Source organism: Lutra lutra, chromosome 10, assembly GCF_902655055.1.
Source record: "Lutra lutra chromosome 10, mLutLut1.2, whole genome shotgun sequence".
In the NCBI taxonomy this organism is placed as follows: Eukaryota; Metazoa; Chordata; class Mammalia; order Carnivora; family Mustelidae; genus Lutra; species Lutra lutra.
Genome location: NC_062287.1, coordinates 89,333,373 through 89,354,435, shown reverse-complemented (window position 1 = coordinate 89,354,435; position 21,063 = coordinate 89,333,373). Strand labels below are relative to the sequence as shown.

The 21,063-nt window shown below is 39.0% G+C and overlaps 1 pseudogene; it reads left to right on the top strand.

The window, feature by feature from the left end:
- The first annotated feature begins 15,765 nt into the window (after positions 1-15,765).
- Positions 15,766-20,794, top strand: LOC125079800 (frataxin, mitochondrial-like; annotated as a pseudogene).
- The last annotated feature ends 269 nt before the right edge of the window (positions 20,795-21,063 follow it).

Genomic DNA, 21,063 nt, shown 5'->3' with positions numbered 1-21,063 from the left:
GCCATGATGCTGTGGACAGGATGTCTTAAGCAACATTTAGCTTTCACAGTTCTAGAGGCTGGGCATTCCAAGGTGACAGCAGACTAGATGTCTAGTGACGTCTCTCTTCTGGGTTTAAAGATGTTGTCTTCTCACTGCTTCTTCACAGGTGAGGGAGAGAAATACCCTTCTATAAGGGTGCTGATCCCCAACATGAATTTTCCACCCTCATGACCTACTCATGTCCTACAGGCCCCACCTACAAATACCATCCCATTGGGATTCGGTTTCATCAAATGAACTTTGGGGGGGACAAAAACCTTTAGTTTACAGAAATATCCCTGGACCCTCCAGAATCAGCAAGCCTACCTAGGTGGATTAACTAAAAGCCAGCTCACTGCCATTTATATACTACTCCTCTGAAAGAATCTGGGATACAACCCAGCACAAATAAAAGAGGAGCATCAGGCACTTTCTAATCAAATTTAAGCCTTGTATAAACAAGCAGATGTAATTATTCCAGATACATCAGCAAAATCTGCAGCTAGAGTGCCAAGTCAATCTTGTTTCAGTTGCATATATATTGATGAAAATCTGATCTTAACTACATTTATTTGAAAAATATATCTACTATAATATATGAGAGCTATAAGAATGCCAAGGGCAGGGATATATTTAATAGGGTTTGTAATCTCATCCACTTAAAAACTACCTTGGGGAACACTGCCATTTTTCCCACCGAGGACAAGAAATATCAATATGTATAATAGAATCGAATCATATTTTATTTAGATATATTCTTGTCCAGTATTTTGAAAGTGTTAGCACAGTCTTTCCTTTTATAATATCTCATTATAAACTCTGCCTAGAAAAGGAGGTACAGTGATTAAGGGAAAAAAAAAGTTAGTTAAGTCAATATATTTAAATATCTGTCCCATTTATTAGAGGAGGGTGGAGTATATGGAGAAATTGTTTGGGTCAGTTGTAAAATAGAATCTGCTAACTAATTGATTTATGATCATTAATCAGGCCAAATCTCTCCCCTCATTACCATCAATCCAGGCAAAAGGGACATGTTAGAATGTGATTGGATTAAAGCAAGATGTGCTCTCAAAGGATTGTACTCCTGTATGCTGTGGGGCAATACCAGTGTATCATGTCACAAGAAGCATGCTTCCTCTTTTCAATTTCAGCAGCAAGTGATAGGCATTTATCAAAGGAAATTGAACTGATGCTGTTGTGGCTAGATCAGAGAGAAATTAGATTCAGATGATCTCTACCAAGTAGGCCAAAACCCTCTGATAAAAACAGATTATTATTATCTCTACCTTCACGTGTTCTTTGCAGGTAGCACTAGTTCTTTAAGGGCAGTTCCCTTCTATATGGCCACTGATCAGGGAAAAAGCTTCTCCCCAGGTTCGGGAGTCAATGTCCACATGTCTATGCCAATCAAGATAATTTATTTTCCCTTGCCACTGACTGGTTTAGAAATAGGTATGTGATAGCATTCTGAGCAATAAATATGATTCTGCAAGGAGGTATAGGCTTCTTTATTTTTAAATAGAGATAGAGAAAGAGAGACTTCTAATTCTATCTCTGGATAAAATTATCTACACGAGATACTTAGAATTGCCATAAGCCCTCTGAGGGCCATGAAAAGAGTTAACCTAAGAAAACAAATCAGCATTGTTAAAGTTGGCAGAAAGAAAAAATAAAAATAACCTGGGTCCCTAATCATATAATCAAGCAATGCATAAAGCAAATCTGGAAACACCTAATTTGTTGCATAATAAATCTATTTTGAGTTTGGTTCCTTGTACTTGCATCCAAACTTTCTTAACCAACTAAAAACTCATTAGCCAGAAATTCTATTATTCATATTCTGTCTATTCTGAAGAAACACATCAGGTGCAAACTCACACAGGTCATTGCACAAAAGCATGACTACTCGCAAAATGTCTTTACTCAAGCAAAGGGAAGAATGTTCTGCAAACTAAGGCAATATATTATTACATTCAATGTCAGAGTAGACCACTAGTGTTTCCTTCTATAGTGTGAAGGCATCTGCACACCATGATACTTCAACTTATATACTTGAGTTAACCAATCAGAATTTAAAATACCAAGATGGTTTTCACCTAGTATCTGATCTCCACTTAGTTTCGCTCTATTAAGTGGTTTCCTATACATTGCATATGATATTCCTTCAGATTGCCCATAACTATCACAAAGGACGTGTTACAAGTAAAAATCTCAACTGAAATTGGCTAGAAAAATAAAGAAAATTTACTGGCTCACAAAATCCAGTTGCTCTAATTGTATCAGTTAGGAGTCTGGTTACTCTCTGATATTCTATTCTGCCTTCTGAGGGCTTGGCTTCATCCTCAGGCTCTACTAAACTTCCCCTTCAACCAAACCAGCACCAACAGAGCTATCCACACTCTTGCTTCACAGCAGAAAAAATGACTATAGCAGTTCTCAGTCTCAAATCCTAACCCCACAGTATCAACAGGAAGAAAGAAATCTCCTCTTTCTCAGAAGAGTCAACGAATATCTCAAAACTCATTCATTGGCTCTGATATGTATATAACAATTGTTAGATTAAAAGGAAGGAGTCCATCAAATGGTGTAGGCTAATCAGTGCCAACACCTGGAACTGGGGTGGGGTTAATTCTACCTAAACAACTTGGTTGATAAGAGAGGAGAATATCCAAAAGGAAAACTGTTGTCCTCTTGCTGAGATAGAGAAGAATGGATGCTTGGGAGGCAGGAGTAAATATCCAATGTACCACGGAGAAATTAGCATGAGTTATTTAAAGAGACCATGCAGCCAAATAAGTGAACTTTTAATTGATTATTCTTAAATCCTAATTTTTTTAAAAAAAGATCTGACTTCTACCTAATGAGTTTAGGGATGTAGGGCAGATCTGATGTATGAGAAACAGACAACACTACAGAAAAATTACATACACTACTGTACAACTCAAGTCCCAAGGCTTATATTTAGCAGGCTGATTATTCATAAAACATTTTTTTTATTTTCCCTCAAACATTAAATTCTAACTATCTTCTACAACCCCACAAATCTCATTTGTTTTACTTTGAAAGCACCAAGAACATAAGTCACATAGGAAACTTAAAAGGAAGTTTAAATGTACTTTTGTTTATCATTAAATCTTACGCACAAATCTGCCCTACGCCTTTTTGTTCCTCTCGATACCTCTACTTGGCTGATGTCTAGTTCACTGGGGGTAGAAAAAGGAAAGGGAATTTAAAACAGAAATATTAGTTTTTAATGTCCACAATTTCCACATAATAAATTTTCTTTCCACATTAAATACTTGCAGAGTGTATTCAGCTATGCCTCATTTAGCACCACGTTATACAATTTTTAGCTAATTGTACATTGTTTCCTATATAAGATTAACACTGTGTTATGTCATTCATCTTATTGTAAGCTTTCTGCTCTTTTGAGCAATGCAGAGGACAAAACAGCAGAGAAATGCTGGATATGACTCTCATTACCATTACCATACTTTAGTGGTTTTAATGAGGTAGGGCTTAGTAATTCATAATAAAGATTATGCAATTTTCACTATTGCAATTTTGAAAGTGGTTTAGTATCTGCTCAATTTGCCAGTTATTTCAAATACACATCACATTCTAACCTCCAGGTAAAAATTCTAGCTATTCGCCAATATCATGATAAAATCCTCATCTGATACATTTATTCAAATTCATTAAGATGCAGTCAACATAGTGTATTGCAACGGACCTGTATTTCATTTATTTATCCATCTACTCATTTGTGCATAAAAGCACTCAGGCATATTCTAAGTCAGGTACTATATACACAAAATGTAATAAGACACACACTTTACCTCTAACTTGTCCATGTGCTCAAGCAATTTATTTTTTTTAAAGATTTTATTTATTTATTTGACAGAGAGAGATCACAAGCAGACGGAGAGGCAGGCAGAGAGAGAGAGAGGGAAGCAGGCTCCCTGCTGAGCAGAGAGCCGGATGCGGGACTCAATCCCAGGACCCTGAGATCATGCCCTGAGCCAAAGGTAGCGGCTTAACCCACTGAGCCACCCAGGTGCCCCAAGCAATTTATTAACGTAGGTGAGTTTCTCAACTTCTCTATGCCTCAATTTCCTCCTCTGTCTGATGAAGATAATCACAGTACCTACCTGGTGGGCCTGTTGTGACACTGAAATAAGAATATATACATGAAGTGCTAAGAACAGCTCTAGCAACCTAATATGTACTCACTGTTAGCCATTATTGTTAATATTACATAAGATAATAAAAAATCACAAAAATAATAACTAGGGTTCTGTTAATTCATTCAATATATTCTGAGCGCTCACTGTGGTCTGGTCTATGCAAGGCCCTGAGAACATAGCAATAAAGGAGACAGATATGTTATCTGCCCTCATAGAGCATTCAGTCTAACTCAGGAATGAGAAAATCATAGTAATATGCAAAGGAAGTGTATGACATAGATAATATAAAATATGTTGAATATCTAGTATGTCCCACACTTTGTGCCAGAAACTTTAGAGAAATTGTCTCTTTTTATTATCCTCTGAGGTAAAGCTCAAACAGTGGTCCAAGGTCATACATTTCCTAGAAGAGAACCCAGATCCAAATATAAATTAATTTTTTAAGCTCTACACTATAAAGACCTAATAAATCACAGAGAGCGATTAGACTAGTTTGGGAAGTCTTTGCCAAGAAAATAAAGAGCTTTGAAAGATACCACTCTGAGAAATAAATTTGAAGTAACTAATTTAAATTAATATTTCCCACTGTGTGTTCTGTGGAGCACTATTTGTACAAGATATGGATAACATCAGTTAATGTTGAGAAGATAGTAGTGGTGGTATAGTTTCTTAATCTTCTTGAATCTCATCATAAAATCAGAACAACTAGGAAAACAAAACCAAAAACCCACAGAAAAATCTTTGTCAAAACCAAGGAGCAAAATAGCCCCATGACACAATATGAGTATGTGAAAATCACCACCAACTCTAAAGCATACATGGTATCAGAATACATTATGGGAAGAAACAGAGGGAAGCAAATGATGAAACAGAGAACAGGAAAAACCTTAAAACTCTCAAAAGATTCTCAGCACTGGGCCAAGCTTCAAAACTACAGAGGGGTTTCACACATCCATAGGTGACTGGAAGGAGTTAGTGGTAAAGTCTGAAGGACTGAAGCTACCTGGGACTTATGTCCTTCCAAACCCATCTGCCAAACCCCCCAGGACCAACAGCAGCCAAGGAGAAACTTCTGGAAATTGATTTGAAATTAGACAAAATGGAGGTATTAAAGAAAAAAAAAATAGACTAGCCAGATAAAAATTGGAGTGGGGAAAAGCGAGTATAAGAATTTGGTTTAAGGGCGCCTGGGTGGCTCAGTGGGTTAAACCGCTGCCTTCGGCTCAGGTCATGATCTCAGGGTCCTGGGATCGAGGCCCGCATCGGGCTCTCTGCTCAGCAGGGAGCTTGCTTCCCTCTCTCTCTCTCTCTCTGCCTGCCTCTCCATCTACTTGTGATCTCTCTCTGTCAAATAAATAAATAAAATCTTTAAAAAAAAAAAAAGAATTTGGTTTAAGATTTCATAAAATAACAGAAATGTATTTATACGGAAATGTATTTATAGAACAGGTATGTTAAAAACAGCTATTATGACCAATTTTCCTTTAAAAAAAAAGCCAGAAAACAAATTTTATTTAAAAAATCATCAACCGAAAAAATTACTGTAAAATCCCACAAACAGAAATAATGAAGAGAATAAGGATTAAAATAACATTGCTTTAAAGAAGTCATGATCTGCCTAGAAACTGATGAAAAGTACAACCCAACATTCCAATATAGAGAAATATGTAAAGAAAAACAATGTAAAATATAAAAGTATAATATAAATAATAAATAGGAAACTCATAAATGGGTTTTAAAACTCAATAAAAACATAGTAAAAAAAAAAATTCAGGGCACAAATTAAGGCTAAACCAAAGGGAATATAAGAGCAAATGAATGCGTGCTCATACATACACACAAACACACACACATGCTTCAAGGGAAATAGTGGCTGAAAAATCTTAAGGAAAATGAAAATAAATAATAAATTTAAAATATTAAATAATTTGAGGAAAATATGAACTATAATAGGAGGAAAGAGAAGACTCAACAAAAGTATAATTGGTTTCCCCAAGGAAGAAAACCCAGGCAATGCATGAAAGCAAGTGTTAAAAAACTGTAAGTCAAGAAAACCTACCTTAAATATACAAAGAAATGGCATACTGTAAAATATATATCTATGAAACTGCATATTAAAACATATGTATCATATATATTTATATCCATATAGGAATATATAAATTTATTGATGTAAATATAATTATATTTATATTTTATGTGAATAAAACATATATTCATAGATATGAAAATATGCATTTTCACATATATATGAAACTACATATTGAAAACGAATTATGGTATCTGTCATAGTTTGAAATACTTATATTCATAACAAAGCTCTTTAAAGATTTATTTGTTTACTTGAAAGAGTGTGTGTGCACATGGGAGTAGGGGTGGAGGCAGAGAGAATGAATCTCTAGCAGTCTCCCCACTGAATGCAGAGCCCCATGTGGGGCTCAACCACACAATCCTGAGATCATAAACTGAGCCAAAATCAAGAGTTGGATGCTTAACCAACTGAGCCAGCAGGCACCCCCAAAACACAAATTTCTGCATCTTTATTTGATAAATCTACTACTATTATCCAGCAACCCTACAGCTAAAAGGTTAATCTCAAGGAATTTCAAAGCAAACCTTCCTTTTAATTCACTTATTATTTTCAGAAAACAATTACTCTTGAATGTGTAATTGTTCTCATAAGTCTTTTAAAATATAAACAAAAAATGTTATTTTTTATTTGCTTAAGAGTCAAATTAACTCATTAATTCATCTATATCTGAATTAGAAAACCTGTAAAAAATTCAATATGTCTCTGAACTATATGCTGATAAAAAGCATGTAACTAAGTTCTGATGGCATTTACAGTTTTAAGTATAAATTAAAGTAAGATGAGGTTCCCATTGTGTCTGATCTGAAACTGCGCACATAACCCCTAAAACCTACCAATTTTCGTATGAGCACCCAAAACACATAACATGCCAAACTCTTCAACCCCTTCAAATCTTTCTATGCAGTGTTACCTAGCCACCCTGACCATTATCTCCCTCACTTTTAACTTCCGTGGAAATTATTTTCCCTTATTTGTCCCACTCCTTCCTACTGGATAAAATTTCTTTGAGCTGGTCCCACCAAATTTTTGCCTCACACATAAAGTTACGGTTGTCCTCTGGCTCACTCCATATCTGGCAACTCTACGTAACACCATTGCTTGCCCTGTTCCTTGAGCACATGGGACCTTCATCATCCTTACTTCTCCGAGACGATTATTCCTCGAGTAGTATCTTCCATCTGGAAGATATGCCCAGGCAGATCACCCAAATGGCAGACTGAATAGGACTCAGCAATGCCCCATGCTCCCACATCTTTCCAAAAGACCTAGGGGTGCTGCAATTAAGAATCTGTCCAGCGTGCAAAATACATTATTTTGTGGTTACCCTGCCATTTGCTGTGGCTATTCATTATCCATGTCCTAACTTTTCTTTCCATTCCATTCGAGGCACAAATTTAATCTCGGAATTGCTCACTCATACTGAAGACCCTTATCTACTATGAAATCCATCATCTACAGAAAATATATCATTCGGCAATATTTTTTTTTTCCTTTCCCATCAAGTATATACATCAACAAAGACTTTATTGGCACAAAAGTGTTCCGATAATTTTCTTTTAAATAATGTGATTTAGATCTTGCCACTCTGAAAGTACAGTAAAAATGGTAAATTTTATTTGCTAACATGCATGTGTAGACACTGATGAGAAGACCTTGGGATGGTATGAGCTGTGTGTTGACTTCATTTTTTGAAAAAATAGTCACTTCCATCATTTTTTACGGAATAGCTAGTAATATAGAAGACTGCATATTGATGAGAAGAGCCCAGGATTAAGCCTTTCAATCACAAATTATTTTCAGCTGCTGCTTTAGAAATAGATGCCTGCTTAAGTGATTTGATTAGTTGGACAAGTTACTTAATATTGCTTTCCAAAAGCCCAAATTACCAGATTAGCAGTTTTCAATAGTTGTTTTTGTTACTGTTGGTCTGATTTAATTTAAGTAATTTAAGTGAGATAAGTGGTCTGATTTAATTTAAGTAATTTAAGTGAGATATGATTATCTATATACAATCAAGGTAATTTCTAAAAGTGTTAAGACTGAATCATTACTTTATCCAATTACCTAACTCTGATGTTTTTGAATGAATACAATCTTCCCCCCACCTGCCCGAGAGCCTTTAAACCTGTTTGGAGAACTGTCTGAGTCCAAGGCTGTGAGTGATATGTCCAGTGAAAGAGAGAACGAACATCAAATTACATCTGAAAATGTTTAGAGAGAGTAATTAGCAGCAGAAGGCAGGAAGGGAATCCCAAACTCCAAGTCCCCCTGGTCAGTCTACTACAACGCTGAAGGAGCATTACATACAAGCCTGAATTACCTCTCATCTGTGAATTCAAGGGGTTTTACCATTTTAATGAAAGTTACGTTGTTTGGTTCTGATTCTTTTAGAAGTCCTATAGAGAGAGTCTGAGACAAAATTACTGTCCACTGAAGCTCTTTCTGTGACTACCTAAAGTACTAATGACTAATACCATTTACTTGTAAGTATTTTTTATGTGTCAGGCACACTGCTACAGTTTTTTATATGTGGGTGATGGTTAACGTACATGCCAGCTTGACTGGGCCACAGTGCCCAGAATATCTGGTCACACATTATTCTGGATGTGAAGGTATTTTTTAGATGAAATTTAACATTTAAATCAGTAGGCTTCAGGTAAAATAGATCACTCCCCACCATGTAAGTGGGATTCGTCTAATTAGTTGAAGACCTTAAGAGGACCACGACTGACCTGCCTTGAGCAATAATGAATTCTGGAGCAAACTCCAACTCTCCCGTGGTTCTCCAGCCTGTCGGTCTACCCTGCAGAGTTGGCTCTTGCCAAGCCTCCGCAATCACGTGAGCCAATTCCTTAAAACATCTCTTTCTCTCCACACACACACATATCCTGTTGGTTCTGCTTCTCTGGAGAATCCGGACGAGTACAAGGTGTTACCTTAGGAAGTACTCCAACAACTCTGTAAGGCAAATACTACTGATATTCTGGAATTACTGAGAGACTAACCAAGTCAAGATCTTAAGCTTCAATTTAAGTCTGTCCACCTCCAAAGCTGAAGCTATGGCTGCTCTACTGTAATGCAAATCCAGCAAGCAAATAAAGCTGCTATATTAGAATGCAAATTAATGCGAAGAAAGCAAGTATGACATACGTGTTCATGGGCATGTATGTGCATTCACATGTTTGAGCACACGTGTGTGTGTGTGTGTGTGAGAGAGAGAGAGAGAGCATGCATGTATGTATATGCTGGGAGGTGGCAGCCATACACCAATTTAGATGAAGGCAATTTTCCTCTGCATATTCGTAGTGTAAACTCCTCCATTTAAAACGATCTGGCATTTCTTAACTGGTTGCCTCATTTTTTAAATGAAATAAGCATTATTAGAAGTTCTATCTCCATATGAGAAAGTCCTATCTTCTTGGATCTGGAGAGAAATTCTAGGTCACTCTCATGCTAATGAAAAGAAAATTATTTTTAGAGGACATGCAGAGGATAAGTGTCAAGTTATTTAGGTTTATATCCCACAGAGCTGGACTTAATATCTAATTCCTTTGGCACACTGCTGATATGGAGGTGTTCTCATATCTACCACATTGTCTAATTATGTACTTAAAATTCTTCGTATATATGATATGTTTACATTTGATCTTGATACTCCCCCATGTTTATGTGGCAGACTATGATTCATGAACTTGTTAGGAAAGGAAGAATATATTTCTTTGCCATGTCCATTTATTCCCACAAAGTAAACCTGGGATTGATCCAGAGGTATCAATGAGCTAATATAACTCCCCAAGTGCCCAACTCATGATTAACACAGTCAGGTCACAAAGGTACCACTTAGCAGTTCTGGAAGAAGGCCTAACTTACGGCCAGGCAGTAGTTCAGATGCCCCAGGAATTTGGCTCAACATCATATGCAGTAGCTCTGGGAAGCACGCTAAATCATACTCATCAAGATTCCTGCCAACAGTGAGGCTGAATGGGTTCCACAATTATTCTAAAGCCTTTCCAGGGATACCGCCTGTGGTAACAAACACATTCTTACGCTTTAAAATAGAATCAAGAAATGTCAGAGTGGTATGACAATTTAGAGATCACAAATCAGCACCCTAATTTTCCAGGTATAAAGACTCAGTCTCAAAGAAGGGAAGGGACTTGTTCAAGTGTCCCCAGTGGCTGTGACCATGGTCTATTTTCCCTTCCACATTTGATTTTGTGTTCTTTCCATTGCCCCGTGGCCCTCCGAATAACGTAGGCTTGCCAAAAAATTCAGGCTATGATAATTCAATCAAAACTAGAGATTTTTGTCTTTTGTCTATTTCTTCATTACTTTTCCTGGTAACTTTCCCCAGGAAATCATGAGTTTTGTTTTGGCATTTCAGGATGCTGCAAGCAGCCTTCTCTGAGTGATCCTGAATTTATCAGTTTTATTAACAGGAGTGGAAAACACTCTTTCCTCTGATGTGGAGGGTGGAAAGCCTGTAGCCCTGACAGCAGAGCCAGGGCCTGATACCTCCACCTGCATAGGCACTTGTTTTCACCTTCCCATGCCCTTCCCGATATTTGCCAAACATCCGGGGCTTCTGCAACGTTTCTGTCACCAACAGCAAAAAAAACAAAACGGGCCAAGAAGAGCGAAACTCAGAAGTCCGGAGCAAAGCTGGACAGGCCAACGGGATGCAAAGGAATCCCAGAGAGGGAGAGTTCTTGGGTAGGTCAGAATGGGCATCTTTTCCTGAGTGTCAATCTATTTTATACCGTTTATAGGATGGAAATGGGAAAGGTAGCCAGAATCCACGGTTTCCTCTCTACTAGATGTAGTTCTCAGCACTCTACATATCGCATCCCCTGTGGTGCTATGTGTGAGCGCCGATGACGTGTCCCACACTGATGAAGCCGAGACTGGGCAGCCAGGAGGCAATTGACAGAATGAGGACCCTGACTCCAGAATCCTTGTTCAACAGCCTGTACTAAACAACAGGCACACTTCATGGGGGTGTAAGGATGCTAATCACAGAAAGCAATGTACTCCTAAATGGTAAATAAAACCCACCCTGTCCCTCAGAACGACCGTTAACCTAGGCTTTTCTAATTATTATTGATAAAAGAGGAAATCAGACTTTTAAAATCCTAAAGCCAAAAACGGAAAATGCCATCAATCCAGTCAAACAGTTAATTCAATTTATTCACTTCTAAAAAAAAAAATAAAAATAAACAAAATCTATTCATTTCACTGAAAAAGGAATGGAAGTTTACCTTGAATGATTAATCAGTTCCATCAAAACAGACAATTTGGTGGCTCAGTGTGGGCACTAGCACCCTCTTGGGAAAGACAGCAGCATAGTCTGATACAAACAGCAAGAGTTTTCATAGCTTCTACGGTAAAAAGGAGAGAGGCCAAAAGGATGCTAAAATATTAGAGCAAAATCTGTTACATCAATAAGATAGTAAATTAAAAGCTGGGGTAATAGGTAAGAGGGGAAAATTAGACAGCAGAAAGCGGCATAGACAAGACTCTTGAGAGCATTTCTCTGAATAGGCAGGAATCTTGCAGTTTGAACTTAAAGGACCTACAGATGAAATTAACAGACGTGAAATCTGGAAGGTCACCAGTGTGTAAATGAGATTGCTAGTCATGGCGCAAACTGAAATGACACTGAGCAGGAGTGCCATTAGTTATGTAAATGTGGGTGTCTATACTGACAACCTGATTGATGTAGGTTCAAAAGGGTAAACAAGAACCAATTCAAACATTGCCAGCTCAGAAACAATACCAGGTCTCAGTGCAGGTAGCAAGGAGCATGGGACAAAGATGAATTACCTGGGAAGAAATTGAACTCAAGAAATCTTGGTTTTGCGTGTCAGGCAACTCATCAGGAAATGAAGTTCCAGCAAGCCATTGTCAAAACACGGTATTATGTGGGCCGCCTGGGTGGCTCAGTCAGTTAAGAATCTGACTTCAGCTCAGGTCATGAACTTAGGGTCCTGGGACTGAACCCTGCACTAGGCTCCCGGCCCTGCAGGAAGTCAGCTTCTCCCTCTGTGCCTCCCCCAAACTTGTGCACGCTCTCTCTAATAAATGAATAAAATCTTTTTTTTTTTTAAGTTTTTTTTTTTTTAATTTATTTGACAGATCACAAGTAGGCAGAGAGGCAGGCAGAGAGAGACAGGAGGAGGCAGGCTCCCTGCTGAGCAGAGAGCCCGATGCGGGACTCGATCCCAGGACCCTGGGATCATGACCTGAGCCGAAGGCAGAGGCTTTAACCACTGAGCCACCCAGGCGCCCCATCTAATAAATGAATAAAATCTTAAAAACAATGGTATTATGATGGTCATTGTGAGAGCAAATGAATATAACCTATCACCTGGAATAAAGAATAACCATCTACTATCAAGCTAAGTCTTCCAGTTTAAAATGGCTACCAATCCCTGATGCAGGCTTTCTCAACTTCTGAGCAAAACATCAGTAAAAACTCTTATTCACAGGACAAGAAAACTGAGCTTCTCAAGGGAAGAATATTGTGAAGAAATTTAGGTCCAGGTAGGCAGTGAGCGGGGAGAAGGGCAATTTAAACGCCCTTTTATTATATGCCCCACAGCTCTAGCTGGTCCTTTCCTGGCTTCAAAGTAAACATAGAAAAAGAAACCCCAACATTGAGCCTGTTCAAAACACAGATCAATACCCAAGAAACAGGATGTTGCCTGCAACTGAACGCAAAAACCAGCCACAATCCATGACTCAGCTCTGTAGCCAAGCCCTTGGCAACTGGCCTCCCAGCCACGAAAGGTGGGATCCCCTCTCCTTCCCTGTGAATCTCGGCCGGCCTCCCGACTTGCTCCGGCCCTTGCGATGCAGTGGAAACAATATTGTGCCAGTTCCAAGACGAAGACTCAAGAGTGCTTACACGCTTCTGTTGTCTCCTGGAAACGGGTTGCTGCCATGTGAACAAGCCCAAGCAAGCCGGAGGGCGGTAAGAGACCAAGTGTGCGGAGATGAGTTGTCCCCCATGCGCCTGTGCGAGACCAGGCAGCCCCCCGCTGACCTGGCGCTGGCTGAAACCTAATGACAGAGTTCAGCCAGGCAAGATTACTCACCTTGAGCCCAGCTAAAATTTCTGACCTGCAAAATAGCAAGCGTAATAAATGCTGTTTTAAGCCACTAAATTTTGGGGTGATTTGTATTACAGTCTATTTGATATATAACCCTAAAGATTCCTTATCAGGAGTACAGAACCCTAATAAGGATTTATTACTAGAATCAGAACCTAATCTCAGCAGATGTTTGCCAGGGTATTCTAAATACTATACATCTATGTGTGAGTTGGGAGGAATGATGTCTCTATATTCTTTGCATTAAAACCACTCTATTTTTTTTTAAGATTTTATTTATTTATTTGACAGACAGAGATCACAGGCAGGCAGAGAGGCAGGCAGAGAGAGAGGAGGAAGCAGGCTCCCTGCTGAGCAGAGAGCCTGATGCGGGGCTCGGTACGAGGATCCTGGGATGGTGACCTGAGCCGAAGGCAGAGCCTTTACCCACTGAGCCACCCAGGCGCCCCAAAACCACCCTATTTTTCTTAGTAGGTATTTGTGTGCAAGATGAGACAAAAAAAAAAAAAGGCAAGAAAACTAAAATTTCAATAGTGAATTAAAATATGTATTGGATGCTAAATAAAACAGAACTGACCTTTAGAAAATGGATTCAATAAAATGAAAGGCAAAATTGAGACATTTTACCAGGACGCAGAGGAAAAGAACCAGAAAGTAAATTAAAAATATTAAATTATCAAGAATTTATATAAAACTTCTAAGGCTATGATAACTAAAACTGTGAAAATAGGATAGGAAAAGACAAACAGACCAATGGCATACAACAGAGGGTCAAGACCACCCATCCCACTTTCCCATACATGAATAAACACTTGAACTTTGACAGAGCTGGCTTTGCTAATGAGTGGGTACGGTTAGATATTTTAGGTTTAAAGATCAACACATGATAAAATTTTTACAAAAGGAAAATATTATACACAAAATTCAGGAACTCACTGAAGTTTTAAAGGTAATGGCAAAGTTTTATTTCATAAACTGGATGCTAAGTGCCAAAGTGTTTACTGAATTATTAGTCTGTTATCTTACATATGTATTTTACCATTATCCTATTCACCTGAGCAATATTCAAAGAGCCATCTTTTTAAAGATTTTATTTATTTATTTGACAGACAGAAATCACAAGCAGGCACAGAGGCAGGCAGAGAGAGAGAGGAGGAAGCAGGCTGCCTGCTGAGCAGAGAGCCCGATGCGGGGCTCGATCCCAGGACCCTGGGATCATGACCTGAGCCGAAGGCAGAGGCTTAACCCACTGAGCCACCCAGGCGCCCCCAAAGAGCCATCTTTTTAAAAAGATATTCTAGAAGAAATGTAATGAAATATCAAGTATATGTTTAGATTTTCTTTTCAAACTTCTTCTTCTAAAATTTTAACTCTTTAAAAAGATCTATAAACCCATAAAAAATTGATGAGAGATACTGATAAATGTGTTAGCTCTTATACTGGCCTGAAGTTAGATACATCTCTTTTATTTTAATAAGTTTGTAATATACCCTAGTCCTTAGAACCAGGTCTTGGCACATCCTAGCACATTTAATACTACTCCTGTATCTTTATCAGTATGCCCAACATACAAGCCAGCACCTATGAATTAGATCAAAGTGAGAGGAATTTCGTGTAAGTGGCAAAGTCTAGGTTTAGGGGAAGGAGAATTCAATGATCAAAATATACACAACCACAGCAACTCCTACTATTTATGGAGTACTTTTTATGGATTTGATACTGTGCCCAGTTTGAATGGCTCAGCTAAGCAACACTTTTTCCCAAGTGATGCCTGGCCGAAGCTTATGCCTTCTTGAGTGGGACTTCAGCTTTTCTGGTAGTTCTGAACAGAAAAATAATGTTATCAGTGTATTTATCAGCCAGTTGTGTGGCGGTAGCAGGTGCTTTGGAAAGAAGGGGAAATCCTTTGAGGGTGTGCAACAGAGCCTCTCCAGAAAACACCTGCCTTGTCTGATGACAGTTGCCACTGAAGTTGATCAAATTAGAAAACAGGGATTTAATGAACAAGCTACTGGCAGGACCCCGATGACCTGATTAACCAGCCATAGGCTCATCCCTTATCAGAAAGCACCTTTGCCCTCCTCTTCCTTGAGTTTTATATTCCAGGCATACTAACTGGCTATCATTCTAATTCCATACCTGTGGTGTTTCACACCTCTGTGCCCTTGGCCATGCTGCTTCCTCACCCTTGCATGTCTTTCCATCATCCTCTTATCTGTCATTCCACCAGTCACAGACCCACCACATTTGCTTTTCCATGGGTAAATTCTCCAAGACTCTGCAACAGTCCTCCCACGGTCCTGGTATTCTCAAAGCATTCTCAGATTTCTCTGGGTGGTTCTATTTCCAGACGATGACCACATGTATTGAGAAGATCCATTCACTTATCTGTTCCTCTCTTAAAGGAGAACTGCCGGTAAATAAAATAATACAGAAGTAAATAAAGTAAAAATAAGAAATTTTATCACTTTCTATTTCACTAATTACACACAAGAAATAATATGTAACAACATTAAAATGCTCTTGAAGTATAATATAATTAAAATAAAGTAATAATACTTATGCAGTGGAGAGGTATTGTTCGTGAGATCCTTGACAGGGAAGCCATAACGTCAGTATGGGTGTTACCTCCTGTCATCATCAGCTAATTTCATTAGCTCATTTACAAACAATGGCAACAAAACATTCTTATAAGAATGTTTAAAAGAAATTAATGTTATACTTCCCAACACAAAGAAGTTTGGGTTAAATTAAAAAGTGAATATTTAAATAATCTTTTGAGGGGTGCCTGGCTGGCTCAGTCAGGGGAACATGTGACTCTTGATCTTGGGGTTGCGGTTTTGAGTCCTGTCTTGGGTGTAGGGATTATGTAAAATAAATTTTTTAAAAAAATAATAAAAATCGGGATGCCTGGGTGGCTCAGTCAGTTAAGCATCTGCCTTTGCCTCAGATCATGATCCTAGGGTCCTGGGATCGAGTCCCACATCAGGGTCCTTGCTCAGCAGGGCGCCTGCTTCCCCTTCTGCCTGCCCGTCCCCCTGCTTGTGCTCTCTCTCTCTCTGCCAAATAAATAATCTTAAAAATAATAATAATAATAATCTTTTGAGTTAAAAAACAGGTATTCTTTTTGAAATGTGATTGTTAGGTTAATTATTTTTACCTTATTTATTTAATTAATGGACTTTTGTTTTTTCACATAAATCTCTCACACTTGTTAGCTATCTATTCCATAGGAGATAGTAAACCTTTTTTTAATCAATGCACAAACAAGTTCTGTTTGTCAACTTACAAAGTGCATCTGGTTAGCATCCTAGAAACAGCTTAGTCTGTTGACACATAGATGGCAAATCTTCAGCACGTACTTATTTCATATACATCATAATACCTCACAGTGCTTTATGATTTACAATTACCTGCATACACATTATCTAATTTGAGCCTCACAGTAATTCTACCTGGTAAATATTCCCCATTTTGCAGATGGGGAAATGAAAACAAGTCGCACATGTGGACTCTAACTCAAGACTTCTTACTCTAATTCCAATGGGCTACACCTAGCCCAACCTTAATAATATATGTAATAAACTCATTTACAGTGCATATTATAGTACAGAATTTTAAGTACACACACATAATTCATGATTTGTGGTTATTTTTCATTTATATACAATAGTAACAGTCACACATTCGATGAATATGTACAAAAATCACTGAAGACAATGAAACAGTTTCATGTCTGGGGAAGGTTGAAGAAAATCAACAAAGACGCAGAATTTTAACTAACAATTTATCTTTCATCTCTCCAGGTTACTTTCAATAACCTGGAAGTTATACTAGTATTTACCTTCTTATTAAATTTCACTTTTAAAAAAAGTTGGAATAATTGAGCTTGTTTGATTTTAGTTTATTTACTAATAAATTCATTTAGCAGGTTAAACGATATGGAATTGCCAGCATTCCAGTATTTTTGACCTAGAAAAAACAGTAATTTCAGACAGTTCAATTTCATGTTTGTATAAAGTAGGATAGAACAGCAATATTTTCTGTCTCTCCAGTCAGCAAACAGATGACATCAAATTTGATGAGATGCCATCCAGCCTAAGACCGACTGGCAATTTCCTGAAATAGTCAGCATGCTAGTATGAGTAATAAATCCCACATTTAGCATTATTTCATGCACTCTGACGGAAAATTTCTGAGCCTTTTTGGCATGGCTTACCTCCACGTACCATCATAGGAACATGGGTATCATGACAGAGAGAGAACCACAGGGCTGTCAAATCTGTTGCAAAAATAGCAATATTTGGGGAGTATTTCAAATTATATCAGTCAATGGCAGCTGATTCAATAAATTGATTGTTTTCACCTTTGTGTGTATTTTATAATGTCTTCAAAGAATATAAAAATAACGCTGAAGGAAATTCTGTTTGGGTCCATTGGGTTGAGATCCAGGCATGCACTTTTACAAACTTCTTAAGTTATTTTGATACATGCCATAGGTTAGAAGCCACAGCAATAAATGCCAATTGAAAAAGATAAGTGTTGAAAAATAATTCATTCACACAGGCACCCCCAGTCTGCTATTGTCTGTAAATATAATTTATGAGGAAAGCTGAAGAGCGACCTGTCAGCACACATTGGAGGATCCTTGTTAGAGGGCAATATTCAGATAAAAGCAGAAAATACCAGTGTATTACAAAGCTATTTTTACATATCCAGATCCGTAGTATTCTATGCCAGAAACTGCAACTGGGAGACAAGAAAGCACTCACTGCCACTCACTTCCATTCAGAATGGACCATCTCTAATATAACCTAGTCTGTATCTCTGCTGAGGTCAATGACACTTTATCATCCTTCTTGAGTTATTTAGTTAGGATGCTATAACCAACTACCACAAACTCAGTGGCTTAAAGCAATACAAATTTATCCTTTTATAGTTCCAGTTAGATGTCAAAAATCAAACTGTTGGCAGGGCTGCATCCCCTCCAAAGCTTCCGAAGTAAATCTGTTTCCTTATTATTCAAGCTTCTAGAACTGCATTCCCTGTATTCCTTGGCTTAGGACCCCTTCCTCCACCTGGGAAGCCAGAAGTGCAGTCGCATACATACCTGTCTCTTCATCTCTTCTGTAGTCAAATCTGCAGGTCTCTTATAAGAATAGATCTCAGTTAGTGCCCCCCCAGATAATTCAGGATAATCTCATCTGAGAGTTTTTAACTTAATCACATATGAGAAGTCCCTTTTGTCATATAAAATAACATTCACAGATTCTGGGGATTAGGTCCTGGATATCTGTGGTATCTATGGAGAGACAGATGTCATGGATATCTATACAGTCTACCGCACTTCTCAACACAACTTTCCAGCAACCACTGATAATAGATGGAGTCTGGCTGGTGCTATGAAACCTCATTTCCTGAGATAAAGTCTCTTTGGATTCTGAGTATGCAATTTTAGAACTCTAAATTCTCTCATCCAAAATCCTCATTTTACAGACTGTAAAACTGAAATCTCCCAGGGGCTTGCATAAGGTGTCTTGGATGGCAGACCTTCCTGGTGGCAAAGATATGACTAGAGCCCATGCTTCCTAATAGTGACACCAATGCTCAGTCTGTCATCATCCAATGACCTGATAAACGGATACTTGGAAGACAGCAGGATGCAGAGAGCTTGATTCACTGTGATGAGCTTGCTCTCTGCCAAGCCCTGAGAGAGGGAAAGGGCTCCTGTTGCTTGCTCCAGGCCTCCATGAAAATCCTGGTATCCTGGAATGGGTAAGGTTTTACACAGGATTTAGAAAAGCCAATCGATTGTTGGTTGCTATAGTAGGGAGTAAGCTTTAAGTCACAAAAGATAGCTATTTGTAGTTTTTTTTATAAACTTATGTTAACTGTTTTCCATACACATCTCTGAAGAATGATTTGCTATAGCACAAAGAGGTAAGAGAGAGAGGAAGAGAGGTTTCCTTAGGTGGACGACAGCGAGGCCTATCTAGACAATTTTTTCTTCCTCTTGAAAAACATAGGGCAGCATCTGTGATACGGTGGGGATTGATTCTGGAAGGTGTCTGCAGAATTTGCCCATCCAGAAGGATATGACCATGACATGGACACTGACAGCCTGGTATGGAATCTATGCCTCTTATATTAATTAGGTTAACAGATACCTCCCTGATAATAGTTTAACCCATAAGAATACAACATGCTTATCTGACAAGACCTCTGGAGGCAGAAATCCCAGGGTTGATTCCAGATTGAGTGATAGCGTTAAGGACCCAAAAACTTTCCATGTGTCAGCACCACCATCCTCAGCACGCAGGTGTCTATCTGTAGACCGACTACCTCACGGACCCCACATTACTGCTACAGACTCAGTCACCGAGTCGTAACACAACAGCACCCAGAGCAGGAATGTGGTTGAGTAAGGAATCCAAAGAATGACGTATATTCTTGTGTCTCTTTCCTCTCAGGGAAGAAAAACTTCCCTAGAAGTCGCCAACAGACTTCTCCTGACATCCTAGTGGCCCTAAGTACGTGAAAAGCTTTCTGAAGATCATTCACTCATATGGGCAAACTAAATGGCTATGACTGCCTACAGCGACTATTTCATCCCTGTGCCTAAGCCCACTAGCACATAAAGAGCCAAAAAGTTTCCATAATGAAAAGGAAACCAGGAAATATTGTTGGTCAGGCCAAAATAAAGTGCCTGCTGCCACATGCCCATGGGTAGGCCACACAGAGTTGTTTTCTTACGCATTCAGTATGTATTACAGAACTCTGTGCAGTCCCTGGAGCCGGAGGGTGGTGTAGGCGCACAATGCCCCATGCGGCACCTCCTGGGCTCAGCCCTGACCCTCGCTAGGGTCCCGGGGGTGAGGAGGGAACACCCAGCCCTAGGGTCACCGCTGGTGCCTGTGAGTTGGGACCCAGCCACACTCCTCCGAGCCTCCACCGCCTCAACCAGATGGTGAATGTCAGAAAGCAGAGTGTTTGATGACTCTGAGGACAGTGGGAACTTTGGGTGACCCTGACAGTCTAGATGAGATCTCCTATGAAAGACTGGCAGAGAAGACACCAGACTCCCTAGCAGTTTGTTGAAGACCTCGCAGACAAACCTTACTCATTCTAAGACTATGATGTCTCGTTTGGGAGTGGTGTTTTAACAGTTAAGCTAGGTGGAGATCTAGGAACCTATGTGATCAACAAGCAGACCCCAAACAAGCAAATCTGGTTGTCTTCATGCTCCAGTGGGCGCAAGGCCTATGACTGGACTAGGAAGAACTGGGTGTTCCCCCCACGGGCTGCTGGCCACAGGGCTAACAAAGACCTTACAAGCCAGATTAGACGTATCTTCTCTGGCCTATTCTGAAAAGGGTACTTGATGCCCCACCCAATTCCAAAGACAATAGAAGCTCTAAAGTCAAGACCCCAGATTGTTCTGCAGCTGAGTATCTGGTTATTTCTATTCCTACTTGAAAGGACAGCTGCATGGAATGTAACAGCTTTGAAAAAATGTGTTGCTTCCTACCCTCCTCCAAGTTGAAGTTTTTAATTTCCATCGTTTTAGATTTATTGTCTGATTTCCTTCCTCACACGTTATCCCTTCTCCTTTATAAGGCCGATATACTCATACATTTCTATATAACCTTAC